Here is a 14,101-nt window from a genome sequence, read left to right on the forward strand (position 1 = left end):
CACGGAACAGATGTTTGCAACACACAGCCACATTCCATACTGCACCCCTAATTACAATTGATGTGTGAGCTGTGGAGGAAGGAATTTGCATCGTACGCTGACTAACTTTTGCTGTGCGAATGCTCAAAAAAATGCACTTATCTCCACAGCAGAAGGGATAACTTGAAGAAAGACATCTGGCTTTCCCACAAGAAACAAGTCACCACTGTGTATTTCTAGCTCTGTTAACTACGTGAAAAGGACAATACTGTAGGACCTGCTTTTCAAGGAAGCTGGGAATTTGAGGCTGCAGTCATGCACACACTTACCTGGGAGTAGGGCCCTTTGAACTCAGTGAGGCTTACTTCAAAACAGCCATGCAGAGGACTGCACAGTTGCTCATGCCAGATTATCTCATCCGTTATACGCCCGACCAATCTCTGTGGTCTGCAGGAGAGGACATGCAGCAGATACCATCTTATCGGGAAGCCTACTTAGATTTGGGCATCTACCCTCTGGCGCTCCCTCCCATTACATATCAGCCAGGAACGCTCTCTTTTTTTTAGTTGTTTTTTTTTGTGTGTGTGTGTGTCTTGAACAATTTCCTCTTTCATCAAGCCTCCTTAGCTTTTGTTCCAATCTGTACCTGAATTTGATCTGAAATTGTTTTTATGGGTGTAATTGTTAGAACTGTTTTTATACATGTTACGGTTTTTAATTGTTTTACATATACAGAGTTTTTTAACTGTTTATATATGTGCAATTGCTTTATGTATGTTTTTATTCTGTCTTGAAATTGCGATAGATAGATAGATAGATAGATAGATAGATAGATAGATAGTTGCCTCAGCCACTCTGGACAGCTTCCAGCAAATTAAAACATCAAACACAGTAAAACATCAAACATTAAAAACTTCCCTATACACTTCGTAGGAAGTGATTTATAAAAGAAATAAACAAACAAACAAATAAGAAGAATATGGGTAAAGAAGTAGCAAGATTCTTTTTTAGGGCTGCCTTTCCCCCCTTACTCTTCTTGTTTTTAAAAAAGTCATTACAGTTCTTTTAATTCCATGTTAAATTCAGCAGCAATCACACTGAACAGAAATAAATAACCAATCGTTTCTAAAATTGCCTTATAAAGGACCCCTACAGCCGTTCTTTTTATTATGCATTCATGGTGATTCATGGTCTTGATGCTTTCGGGGAGATCATATGCAATCCTACTCTCAATACCGTTTGCACCTGCAAAAGGTTTGGGGCAGGAGGGGTGGTCACACAGCATCATTTCCCATCAGTGCATATCAGTGCATTATTTCTATTTTACTGGAGGAGCAATTTGTGTGTTTTGTATTGTTTGTTGTTTTCAGTTGCTTTTACTGGTTGCATTTTACCTTGTCAAATAATTTCAAGAATTTTTAGTACAAATAAATGTAAAAAGTAATAACAATAAATGTAACATATTGATCACGCAAAAAGCGCCCAAGCACATTCTGTTTGAGAGGCATAAAGGGGAATAAGTTCTCTCTCTCTTTTAGTTGTTATTTCATTGTCTGGAGCAATGTTCAGGCATTTATGTTTCAAGGGACACCGTGTATATTAAGATGAGTGGAAAAGGAAATCAGATTAACCTCCGTGCCAATAAAGGAAGATTTATTTGTGTTCCTCTGCCTTTTCCCTTCCTTTCTTTTTCCCCCCAAACAAATGTGATTCAAACAGATACAACAGCAAGACCGAAACACAACTATTTATACAACATTTTGATTTATTAATCGTAGCAAAAGCTAACAAACATATAGAAAAAGAAAAAATGCTGATCATACCAGGTCCAAAGGTTAAACAAAGTGTTTCAAAGAACAACAGCAACAAAATTCAGCAAAGAAAACTTGACTTGCTCCAATGAGGTTCCTTTCTTAACAATCCACAGAGAGCTGCAATCAGACGCCATTTAAAACTAGGGAAGATTACATGCTAGTACATTGTCTGTGCAATCCTAGCATTGATCAGATGCATTAGCCACACCAAGAACTCTGTCTCAGGTGCCAGATGAAAAGGTGGCAGATCTGTACAAACTCTACAAACTCTACAAGCTGCAGCTGCGCGCGCACACACACACACACACACACCACTTAGCATTTTTGGAGCGCAGCAGCTTTGCTTGGTACTGGTATGAAGAGGCTGGCTGTGTTCCTGCAGAGCTCTTTGAGAGTGTCTATGTCATAGGGCGGTAGAAAACAGAGGGATGGTGGAAGGAACCACCAAAGAAAGAAGGCTCAGAGCTGGCGAGTGGTGGTGGGACAAAGATGAATGGTCAGAGGGAAAAGGGGGAAGAGGTAACAGGGCTTAGTGAGCTGGGAGAGTCTATGGCAGAGAGAAGTCCAGAATCAGAGGCAGAAGCTGAAGCAGGGGAGGTGGGAGGCCAAGAGGCAGAGATGAATAAGGCTGGTGAAGACTCACGTGTGTCTCCCCCTCCTGCTGGGATAAGCGCTCCTTCTCCCTTGTCTCCCAGAACCAGTAGAGGCATGAAAAAGGTGGAGGAAAGGTTGGCTGCACACAGGCACTGATTGCTGGAGCGGAGGGTACTTAGGCAGAGGTCAGTCCACAGGCATGGCACATGGCTGCTTTGCTTCAGATGGCAGAATGTCTTGCACTTGCACTGGGTCCTGTACATATATACTGTGAAGTAAACTGCACTGAGTTCATTAGAACTTACACCCAGGTAGGTGTGTGTGCAATTGCAGCTTAAACTTTGCAAATGGTCTGCACACAAAAGTGCTGCTATGATGATGATGATGATGATGATTGAAAACTATTCTCAAGAGGCTTTAAGTTTGAGCACAGGAGCTGTATGCTCAACCCCATTCTGGCTGCTTTCCCCCTCAAAATCTTCCTCCAACTGCTTTCCTCCCACGGGGCTCACGTTGCATATAGTTTAACATTTAGCGAGTTCTAAAGTGAAATGGCAGACGCACTGCATTCATCTCAAGATTTATGTTCACCTCCATTGTATTTGGTTCTGTGGAACCAGGAGAAATGACATTAACAGAGTCGAGTGCGCAAAAGGTGAAGTCAATCAGCCTTCTATATTTGTATATATTATTCAAGATCTGCATTAAGACTTTTCCCATGGTAGAAGGCCTTGTTAACTTCTTTTACCCTGGAAGAAAGTTCAAAATGGTTCATTCATGTTATCAGATGCAATGCATGTGGTTGAGAAACAGGAAACATAACCCCGCAGATGTTCTGAACATTTTTCCAAATGAGAAAAGAACTCCTGTTTTGAAACAGCAAGGTCACATTAGTTTGCATAACTTTTCCATCAAGCAAACTTCTGCAGGGAACTATGCATCCAATATTTTTCACATACACAGAAAATGGGGTCCCATTCATCATCCCAGTTATAATTTATGGGGAATATGTATATGGCTGTGTGTTGTTACTCAGTTAGTGAGCTATTGGGTTTCAGGTCTTTCCAATTCTGAGATTGCAAGAAGACCTTGGGAGGTGTATTGAATGAGCTGTAGCTGCCATCTGCTGGCCACATACATTTTAGAACAAATCAATAGTGATGCAATTAGGTAAATTTAGACTGTAGTCACACTCCCATTTCATAGAATCATAGAATTGTAGAGTTGGAAGGGACCCTGAGGGTTATCTAGTCCAACCTCCTGCAATGCAGGAATCTCAACTATTGCATCCATGACAGGTGGCCATCCAACCTCTGCTTTAAAAACCTCCAATGAAGGAGAGTCTACCACCTTTCCAGGGAGTCCATTCCACAGTCAAACAGCTCTTATCGTCAGAAAGTTCTTCGTGATGTTTAGTCAGAATCTCCTTGAATCCATTTGTTCGGGTCCTACCCTCCAGTGTGGTGTAGTGGTTAAGGGCGATAGACTCATAATCTGGTGAACCGGGTTCGCGTCTCCGCTCCTCCACATGCAGCTGCTGGGTGACCTTGGGCCAGTCACACTTCTTTGAAGTCTCTCAGCCTCACTCACCTCACAGAGTGTTTGTTGTGGGGGAGGAAGGGAAAGGAGAGTGTTATCCGCTTTGAACTCCTTAGGGTAGTGATAAAGCGGGATATCAAATCCAAACTCTTCTTCTTCTTCCAGATCAGGAGAAAACAAGCTTGCTCCATCTTTCCATGTGGCAGCCCTTTAGATATTTGAATATTATTCATTGTGTTTCTAGTACAAGGTTTTAAATCTGTGTTCTCATGATGTTATCCAAAATGTATATGTATCCTGTACTCTGTTATAGGATACTACTGTTTGATGTGCTGTTTCTCAAACCAGCTCCACAATGGTGGGAGTCCCTGAAGCCATTCCTAATTAGGCTCTAGCCAAGGTATGAACACCTTTGCATGGCAAATATTTCCCCATTGCCTTCAACGCAACCTGATGTATACACAAACACAAAATAATTGAAGCTGTGTTTGTGTGAACAGATAGGGGGGAAAGAGCTGTGTCATGCAATGTAAACACACTCTTTGATTCTGGACCTAATGATTTTACCAGCAAAAAGGGGAGGTAATATCTGCTACTTAATTTACTTCAAAATATGGCAAATCTGCCCTGTGGTAGTTGGAGGGCCTCAGTGGGGCGCTGAACTTCAGACCCAAAGTCTTGCCCTGACACCACCCTATCAGCCCAGTTCACAATCCCAAGAAAACAAGCAAGTAAGTAAACAACCTTTCAAAAGGAATATTTCAGCTTACAATCTGAGGAAATAACAATCATGTATTTTGAAGCAGCAGAAATAGTGAAAATGAACTAGCACTGAATCACACGTGTATATTTATATCTGCAGTGCTTATCCAGTCAAGCCATCACAAATTTACCTTTTTGCATGATGGGGGGGAAATAGTGGTTTCATTTATCACCAAAGAGGCTCTCAGAGGGGCTGGCTTTAGCTGTTCCAGCCTCATCCCTTATCTCAAGACTGCTACAAAAAATGCATTCTGCCCTGGAGGCTTCTGCCGAAAGACAATGATACCCTTGTCAATATTTGGGTACAAAGGGGGAGGCTGAGTTACTTGGTTAAAGACTAGGCGGGTTCTTGAATGCCACAAAGTATTCCCACTCCTCAAATTCTGCAGGAATTAAATTGGCTTTTGTATATTCCTTGAGGAGTTTGTTGAGGTGTGTTGGTAAGAGGAGGGCTTTAGGCAGGGCTCATTTTCAGCCGGAACTCACTGGAACCAAATTCCGGCACCTCTCAGGTGAATGCCATTACAGTGCCGGATTTACGTATAAGCTAAACAAGCTATAGCTTAGGGCCTCACTCTCTTGGGGCCCCCCAAAAAACTTAACGAAAACATTTCCCAAAAATATAAGATATTTTCAAAATATAAGATAAAAAAACAAATAAAATAAAACCTACATACAGCAACAGTGTTGTGTGTTGTGTAAGCTCCTGTGATGTAAGTAATAGGCTCTGCCTGCTAGCCTGCTCCCTAAAATATCACTGGTTTGCTCATTTCTATATACAGTGGACACTCGGGTTGTGAACGTGATCCGTGCGGGAGGCACGTTCGCAACCCGCAGTGCCGAGTCTGCATATGTGTGGGTCACGATTTGGCACTTCTGTGCATGCACAAAGCGTGATTTAGTGTTTCTGCGCATGCAGTGCTGAAACCCGGAAGTAAACCATTCCGGTACTTCCGGGTTCATCGCGGTGCGCAACCCGAAAACACACGACTTGAAGCGTCTGTAACCCAAGGTATGACTGTATAGGGTGCCTACATTCTTCATGGACTGGTTGCATGGCAACATGTGCAAATGGCTTTAGATACCTATTAGGTCCATAAATTACCATATAGCATATATTCAACACAAAAACAGCAACAATTCATTGTTGATAAAGGACAGCTGGACATATAAAAGGCCCCATTACCTTCAGTTGCTTAGGGCCCCATCAAACCTAAATCTGGCCCTGTGCCATTCCCAAAGGCTCCGTTGTTGTCAGTGGAGTTAACTGTTCAAGGAATTGGCATACAACTCAGCAACACTTTCCAGTAGGTCTTGCCCCTATGGAGCCATTGCCAGGACTGAAGGCCTTCCACCCTTTCTAGGGCTCCTCCTCTCTCAGATGTTTCCCAAGCAGTATCAAACTGCATGTGTGCACTGCTGATCTCTCTTCTGCTCTCATTATTCTGCATGTTCTTGGAGACCAGGCGGGAGGAGAGCTTGTCCCAGCAGAAGAGGGAGACTCCCTGGATTCTTCAGCACCCTCTTGACTCCCGTCATCTGCTTCAGCAGGGAGCTGAAGCTAACTAAAGTCTTATGTAGGCAGACAAGAACTATAGTGTGGTTGGTTCCACTCATGTATGTATGTATGTATGTATGTATGTATGTTTTGCATCCCCCAAAGCCAGAAAGACTTCCAGAGTGGCTTACATGCATATCATCAATTAAAACAAGACAGTCCCTGCTCACAGGCTTACAATCTAAACAAACAAACAAACACAACACAACACAACACAACACACAAAGGAAAAAAGACAAAGAGGGAAGACGAAAAATCAAACTCAGGCACCATTTCTTAAACAGTTTTTCTTATATACACAACTGGCACATTTTAGGGGTTGGAGATGCTTGATGCAGCCGGTCTTTCCAATGAGATCATATAAATTCAGTTTTGCAGAGCATTATTTTTCATCCCCTCGCCCCCACCTTCCAGCACTCCTACACGCCGAAGCTGGGATTCCCTCAACTGAAGCTCAGGTTCATATGCATTGGATCAGACTGCAACTAATGTTAGATGACAGACTACCTAAAAATTGCCTGATGGAGCAGAGCTGCAAATTACCAGCTAGCATAAACAGTGTGAATCTCTTAATGGCTAATTAGAGATAGTGCACATATATGGTGTTGAAGCTACCAAGAAGTCATGTTATATGTAAAATAAATGTTCAAGCAAGGCATATATAACACCCAATTTTCACGGTGGGTAAACATCTATAGCAATTTATCCCCCCCCCCCAAATACACATAGAAAGCATGATTGCACTCTGCAAACTTATTTTTAGAACTGGCGTTATACCATCTGGGAATCCATCATGGCACTTCACTTTCAAACAATGACCTCGGCCTATCATGATGACAGATATACTAGAATGTCTGTCAATTTACATAAGTGTGTCTACGCTATGAGGCAGTGAAGGATATCATCCATTTATGCATTGTACTGTCCATTATACGCCACTTCTAAGAAGAGGTTTATAATAGGCATATTGTAATGTCTGACATTGAAAAAGGTTTGCTACCTCCTTTTCACCAAGACAAACGTGTCTTTTATTTATAAGCATTAGTCACAACAGCAGCAAAGAACGTGTTCAAACCACTGAAGCATCTTTCCAAGGTGATATCAAAATGGCAGAATGATAGTGAGATAATTTGGATGGCTAAAATACATCTAATGCCGACTGGAGAGTTAACACTTTTATGTATTAAAAATAAGCCTAAACTGTTGGTAATGATCATCTTTGTATTGTACAGTACATGTGATCTGGTGAATCCCTTGTAACCTGTATATTATGATCCTACATGTGGGACCTACAATGCAGTATCTATAAACCGCTTAAAATACACTTCACACACCCTACATTCAAAGTACATTTAAAGTGTACCTAAGAATCCTGGGAACCGTAATTTGTTAAGTGTGCTGGGAGTTGCAACTCTGCAAGGGCTAAAATATAGTATAGTTCCTAGGATTGGGGGAAGGGGCAGGTTTCTTGAAGTGTATGTTGTATGTAGCCATTCTATTGCTTTTGTTTGTTACTATGGTATGTATTTTTGTGTTTTTACGTTGTAAACCACCCTGTGATCCTCGGATGAAGTGCGGTATAGAAATTTAATTTAATAATAATAATAATAATAATGATGATGATAATAATAAGTAGTATAAACATTTTACTGAGTGCTCCTGTTCAGGGCTCCATCCAACCTGGAAAAAGAGCCTTTAGTACTGTTCAGACCTGTTGGGGGCTCAAGAATGGAGAAAGGGAAGGTCTTCTCCATGAATTCATGTGTGACCTGACCCCTGTACTCAAATATCTGTGAGGAAGCTTGGAGTCAGAAGAATAGCTTACAAGGTGGTTGCCCAGGTCCAACTCTAAGCTTTGAGGAGCGCTTCAGCCATGACACCATCAATGGCTGGCCTCCCTTCATGAGCCCATCCCCTCCCAGCCACTGGTGCCTGCTGCTGCTCTGCCTCATCATCGCTGCCCCCTGGTTGCTTGCTAGATAGAGAAAATGAGCAAGGCGGCTCTGGGCAGCTGCTGCTGCTGCTGCTCCCCACGTCAATTGTTTATTCTGCATTTCCTCTGGGCCAGAATGAGAGACAGGTGAAAATAGGATGGTCTGAGGCATCTAGCTCAGTATTGTTGACACTGGCCACATTCATACCATACATTTAAAGCACTACGATACTATGAACATTCATGGCTTCCTCCAAAGAATACTAGGGCCTGTAGTTTGTTCAGGGTGCTCAGAGTTTTTAGGAATCCCCTCACAGAGTTAACCTTGGTTTACCAACCAACTCATCTTCACAGGGAGCTTGGTGAATTGTAGCTGCATGAGAGGAATAGGGGTCTCCTAACGACGCTCAGGAGGGACGCAGGTGGCACTGTGGGTTAAACCACAGAGCCTAGGACTTGCCGATCAGAAGGTTGGCGGTTCGAATCCCTGCGACGGGGTGAGCTCCCGTTGCTAGGTCCCTGCTCCTGCCAACCTAGCAGTTTGAAAGCACGTCAAAGTACAAGGAGATAAATAGGTACTGCTCTGGCGGGAAGGTAAACGGCGTTTCCGTGCGCTGCTCTGGTTGCGCCAGAAGCGGCTTAGTCATGCTGGCCACATGACCCGGAAGCTGTACGCTGGCTCCCTCAGCCAATAAAGCGAGATGAGCGCCGCAACCCCAGAGTCAGCCACAACTGGACCTAATGGTCAGGGGTCCCTTTTTAACAACGCTCAGCACCCAGAATTCACTGACTGGCAACAGTTATCTGGGATCTCAGAAAGAGACACCGAAGATTGAGCCTGGGACCTTCTGCATGCAAAGAAGATGTTCTACCACTGAGCTATTGGTGTTTTCCAAGCAGATTGAAGCCTATGACCCTTCAACAGGCACACTGAAAAGGTGAGGAGAAAGTGCAGGTCCAGGGGACTCTTGTCGACGGGTCCTCTGCTGAGGTGTGACCCACAGCAGGTGCCTGACCACTGGTGGAGGAAGAGGAGTGCAGGGGGAGGACACCGCCCCCGGGATGCGCGCCAGCCCCACTCCCTCCTGCTCTCCGCCCCCTCCCCCCCCCCCCGGTGATGGAGCATGAAGCTCCGCCACTGTGCCTGACCAAGCCGCTTCTTGAAGACTGGCCCTGTGAGGAATTTTAGGATATTGGGAAATAAGGACAAAGGGCTTTGAAAATGTTTGCTGCCTTGTTCTTTCAAAAGCTGGTAGTGAACTTTCAGTGTGCATTTGGAGTATACATACGGAATCTTCTCATGGAGTATTTCTTCCAGATAAACTGCTCAAAGCAGAAAAGTTATGTGCAGAAAGCAGAAAAGAACAACTCAGAAACAAGGGAATTAAAATACGATCATGTGGAAAATCAGGAGCTGTTGAAACTATGAAGTAGTGTTGAGAACATGTGTCATGATCTCACTGAGGATGGTATTCTTTTGTAGATGTATACTTGTGGAGTGAAGATTTTGTGGATTATAACCACGATGAAGAAATGGGAAAAAACCCTCACAATGAGTCCCCAATGATTTGCTTTCAACATGTTATTCTAAGACTATCAGTCTACCTACGATGTGGGATACGTGCATGGGGCTATAACACACCTTATTTAACAATGCATACTCCCATTATTTGAACTAGTGACAACAGTTAAGCAAAACCAACTCTTTTTATGAATTGGCTAGCTTGACCCTTCTTGTAAGATGAGTACCATTCCTTGCTTCTTGATGTAAGGGAGGAAAATGTGCTGTGTTCAAAGAGCAACCACTTTCAAATAAAATGAGGCACAATTAACAGCCACACCCATAGAGCCCTCAACAACGGCTCCATTTCCCACTAATCAACAGTTATCTTGCAACAGTCTTTTCATGGGGTGGCAGCAGAGTGAGAATGGAGAAGTAGGCCACACTCAGCAGGTTCCTCAACTCCATCAGCTATCACTTAGTAGCAGCTGTTCCATCAGGCTGAAGAAGAGATTGGAAGATGGGACCATCCATTGGGTCAGCTAAGAGACCAGCACCTTTTGTCTCATCCTCTCCTTGAACTCTTTCTATTCCAGCAGGTCACTAAAATAACTTTGTAACTAAGATCCAGTGCCTATGCTTGCTTTTTCCCACTTCCCTATCTCTTCTGCTTTTGTGTAGTCAAAGTCTGAGGGCAGGGTCTGCCTTATTTCTGATCACTGGAAACCATTTCTGCTGAAGAGAGGGATAAAAATGCTTCAGATAGAACAAACAAATGTTGCACACAGACAATTCCCCTAGCATTTGTGTGTGGAAAGTGCCAAAAAGCAGGCAATGTTACTTTGGTGGGGTTGGCGGTATATTAACCTCTGTCAAAATACCAGAGAGAATTGTTTTTTGGTGGTTTTTTTTTGAAATAATTTTTATTAGTTTACAACAAAAACAAAAACACATACTAATTGCACATCCAATTTTTCACATATTGTTTCTTTTCTGGACTTCCTTCAGCTTTTCCGTAAATCATCCATAGTCATTATTTAAGTTACGCATTCCTTAGGTTTGTATTGTCATTGTTTATACCCGTCTTTTCTATTCCCTTTAAACAATACTTCTCAATTTTTCACAGTGCTTCTTTAAATCCCTCTAGCGTTATCTGTCCCTCACTTATACTTTCCAGATATTCCACAAATTTCCCCCAGTCCTCGATGAACTTTTGGTCTCTTAAATATCTAATCTTCCCAGTCAATTTATCCAACTCAGCATAGTCTAACAGCTTCATTCTCCATTCTTCCACCGTCGGTATTTCCTGTTGTTTCCCATTTCTGGGCCAGTAACACTCTTGCAGCTGTCACTGCATATTGGAAAAAATTACAATCCTTTCTCTTTATCTCATTTCCTAGTATTCCGAACAGAAAGGCCTCTGGTTTCTTTATAAATGTATATTTTAAAATCTTCTTCAATTCGTTATATATCCTTTCCCAGAAGCCTTTCACTTTCTTACATTCCCACCACATATGGTAAAAAGAGCCTTCTTTATCTTTACATTTCCAACACTTGTTACATGTCTTATACATTTTTTGCTAATTTTACCGGTGTTATATACCATCTGTAAAACATTTTCATAACATTTTCTTTTAACGTCATACATGCTGTAAATTTTAAATTTTCTTTCCATAATTTTTCCCAATCCTCAAATTGTATGTTATAGCCAAAATCTCTGGCCCAATGTATCATTACCGACTTAACTTCCTCATCCTTCAAATTCCATTCTAGCAACAACTTATACATTTTGGATAAAATTTTAAAATCATTATTTATTATTTCAATCTGAAATTTTGAATCCTTGTCAGCATAACCGCCTTCTTTAATATCTTTCCTAAACATTTCATTTATTTGAAAGTAATGCAACCAATCATATACATGTTCTTTAACCTGTTCGTATGATTTCATTTTCCATTTCCCCCCTTCTTTAAATAACAATTGACCATATGTGATCCAATTGCCTCTCATATTAATTTTCTTTATACTCATATCTTCTAATGGAGATAACCAGTGTGGTACTCTAGGTTCTAATAGGTTTTTATACCTATCCCATACTTCAACTAAAGGACCTCGGAAGATGTGGTTCTCAAAACCTTTATAGATTTTCTTCTTCTCATACCATAAATACGCATGCCATCCAAATCTGTTGTCAAACCCCTCTAAATCTAACAATTCCTTATTTTCTAATTTTATCCAATCTTTCAACCAGCAAAGGCAAGATGCCTCATAATATAATTTCAAGTCAGGCAGGGCAAAGCCTCCTCTTTCTCTCACATCTGTTAGTAACTTAAATTGAATTCTCGGCTTTTTGCCCTGCCAAATATATCTTGAAATCGCTCTTTGCCACTCTTTGAAAATCCTATTCCCTTTAATTATGGGAATAGTCTGAAATAGAAATAACATCTTTGGAAGCACATTCATCTTAATTGTGGATATCCTGCCCCAAAATGACAGTTTCATTCTTCCCCACACCTCCAAGTCCTTTCTTATTCCATTCCATACTGGTTCATAGTTATTCTTGAATAAATCTATATTTTTGGGAGTTACCCATATTCCCAAATATTTCACCTTTTTAACCACCTCTATCTCTGTTTGCTGTTGCATTATTTCAATTACACTTTGATCCATATTCTTCGCAATCATTTTCGTTTTCTTCTTGTTTAGTCTAAAACCTGCCACTCCTCCAAACTGTTCAATTTCCTCCAATACTTCTTTTGCTGTACTTGTTGGTTCTTCTATCGTTATTACCAAATCGTCTGCAAACACTTTGATCTTATATTCATTTTGGCCAATTGTCACTCCTTTTATTTTCCTATTTTGTCTAATCGAATTTAAAAGGACTTCTAGCACCGTTATAAATAATAGTGGTGAAAGTGGACATCCCTGTCTTGTTCCTTTTGATATCTTTATTTCTTCTGTGACTACATTGTTTATAATCAATTTGGCTTTTTGTTCTGTATAAATTGCCTTTATTCCATTAAAGAATTCTTTACCAACCTCCATATATTCCAAGTTTCTCAACATAAAATCCCATGCTATATTGTCAAAGGCCTTTTCCGCATCCACAAACATCATTATGGCTTGTTTCTCATTCCTGGCAGACAGATATTCCACAATATTGATTATATTTCTTATATTATCTTTCATCTGCCTGCCTGCAAGGAAACCCGCCTGATCCCTATGAATGATTTCTAACAGTATATTTTTCAGTCTCTTCGCAAGGATTCCTGCAAATATTTTGTAGTCTGTGTTTAGCAATGAAATCGGCCTATAATTTTTGACTTGAGTTAGGTCTGAATCCTGTTTTGGAATAAATGTAATATATGCTTCTTTCCATGTTTCCGGGATGTCTCTTTCTCTTAAAATGTTGTTCATTACTTCTTTCAGTGGCATTATCAAAGTAGATTTCATTTCTTTGTAGTAACTTGCGGTGAATCCATCTGGACCTGGAGCCTTTCCCCTTTTTAAGTCTTTTATTGCTTCTTTTATCTCTTCTATTTCTATTGGGGTAACCAGAGAGAATTGTAAACACATGGGAATAATCATCTTCCCCTATCTGTCTTAAAGACTAGAAATTCAGAGAGCGCAAAATCAAAAGTGATATAATAGCTCATCTCTCTCCACAGACACGCACACACACACACACAGAGAGAGAGAGAGATTCAAGTTTCCTACAGCTCTACCATTTCTCCATGGCCCACATTTTCAGTTTAAATCACAACCGTCTATGAAGACATGCAAGGCAGAAACATCCATTTAACACTGAAAAGGGTCACCTCAACAGAAAGCAAGAGGTGTGGGTTCAAATCTGTCTCCCAAGCCAATGCAGCCTCAGTGGATGAGTCCAATATAAGCTTTGTTCCACACTTCCAGCTTCTCCAGGAGGTAAGAAAGTTTTAATCTGAAGACAGAGTTGTAGGTTGGACAAAAGAGCACTGGAGATTTATGATGTTATTGTAAGAGTTGTTTGATTTTCAAAAATACAAGCAGAGCATACTGGAAGCAAATGGGAACTCCTAGAGCAGGCAGAAGGGATGTGGGTGGCGCTGTGGTCTAAACCACAGAGCCTAGGGCTTGCTGATCAGAAGGTTGGCGGTTCGAATCCCCGTGACGGGGTGAGCTCCTGTTGTTCAGTCCTGCTCCTGCCAACCTAGCAGTTCGAAAGCATGTCAAAGTGCAAGTCAATAAATAGGTACCGCTCCAGCGGGAAGGTAAACGGCGTTTCTGTGCGCTGCTCTGGTTCGTCAGAAGCGGCTTAGTCATGCTGGCCACATGACTTGGAAGCTATATGCCAGTTCCCTCGGCCAGTAAAGCGAGATGAGCACTGCAACCCCAGAGTCAGCCACGACTAGACCTAACGGTCGGGGTCCCTTTACCTT

Source organism: Podarcis filfolensis, assembly GCF_964270895.1.
Source record: "Podarcis filfolensis genome assembly, chromosome: 7".
Lineage (NCBI taxonomy): Eukaryota > Metazoa > Chordata > Lepidosauria > Squamata > Lacertidae > Podarcis > Podarcis filfolensis.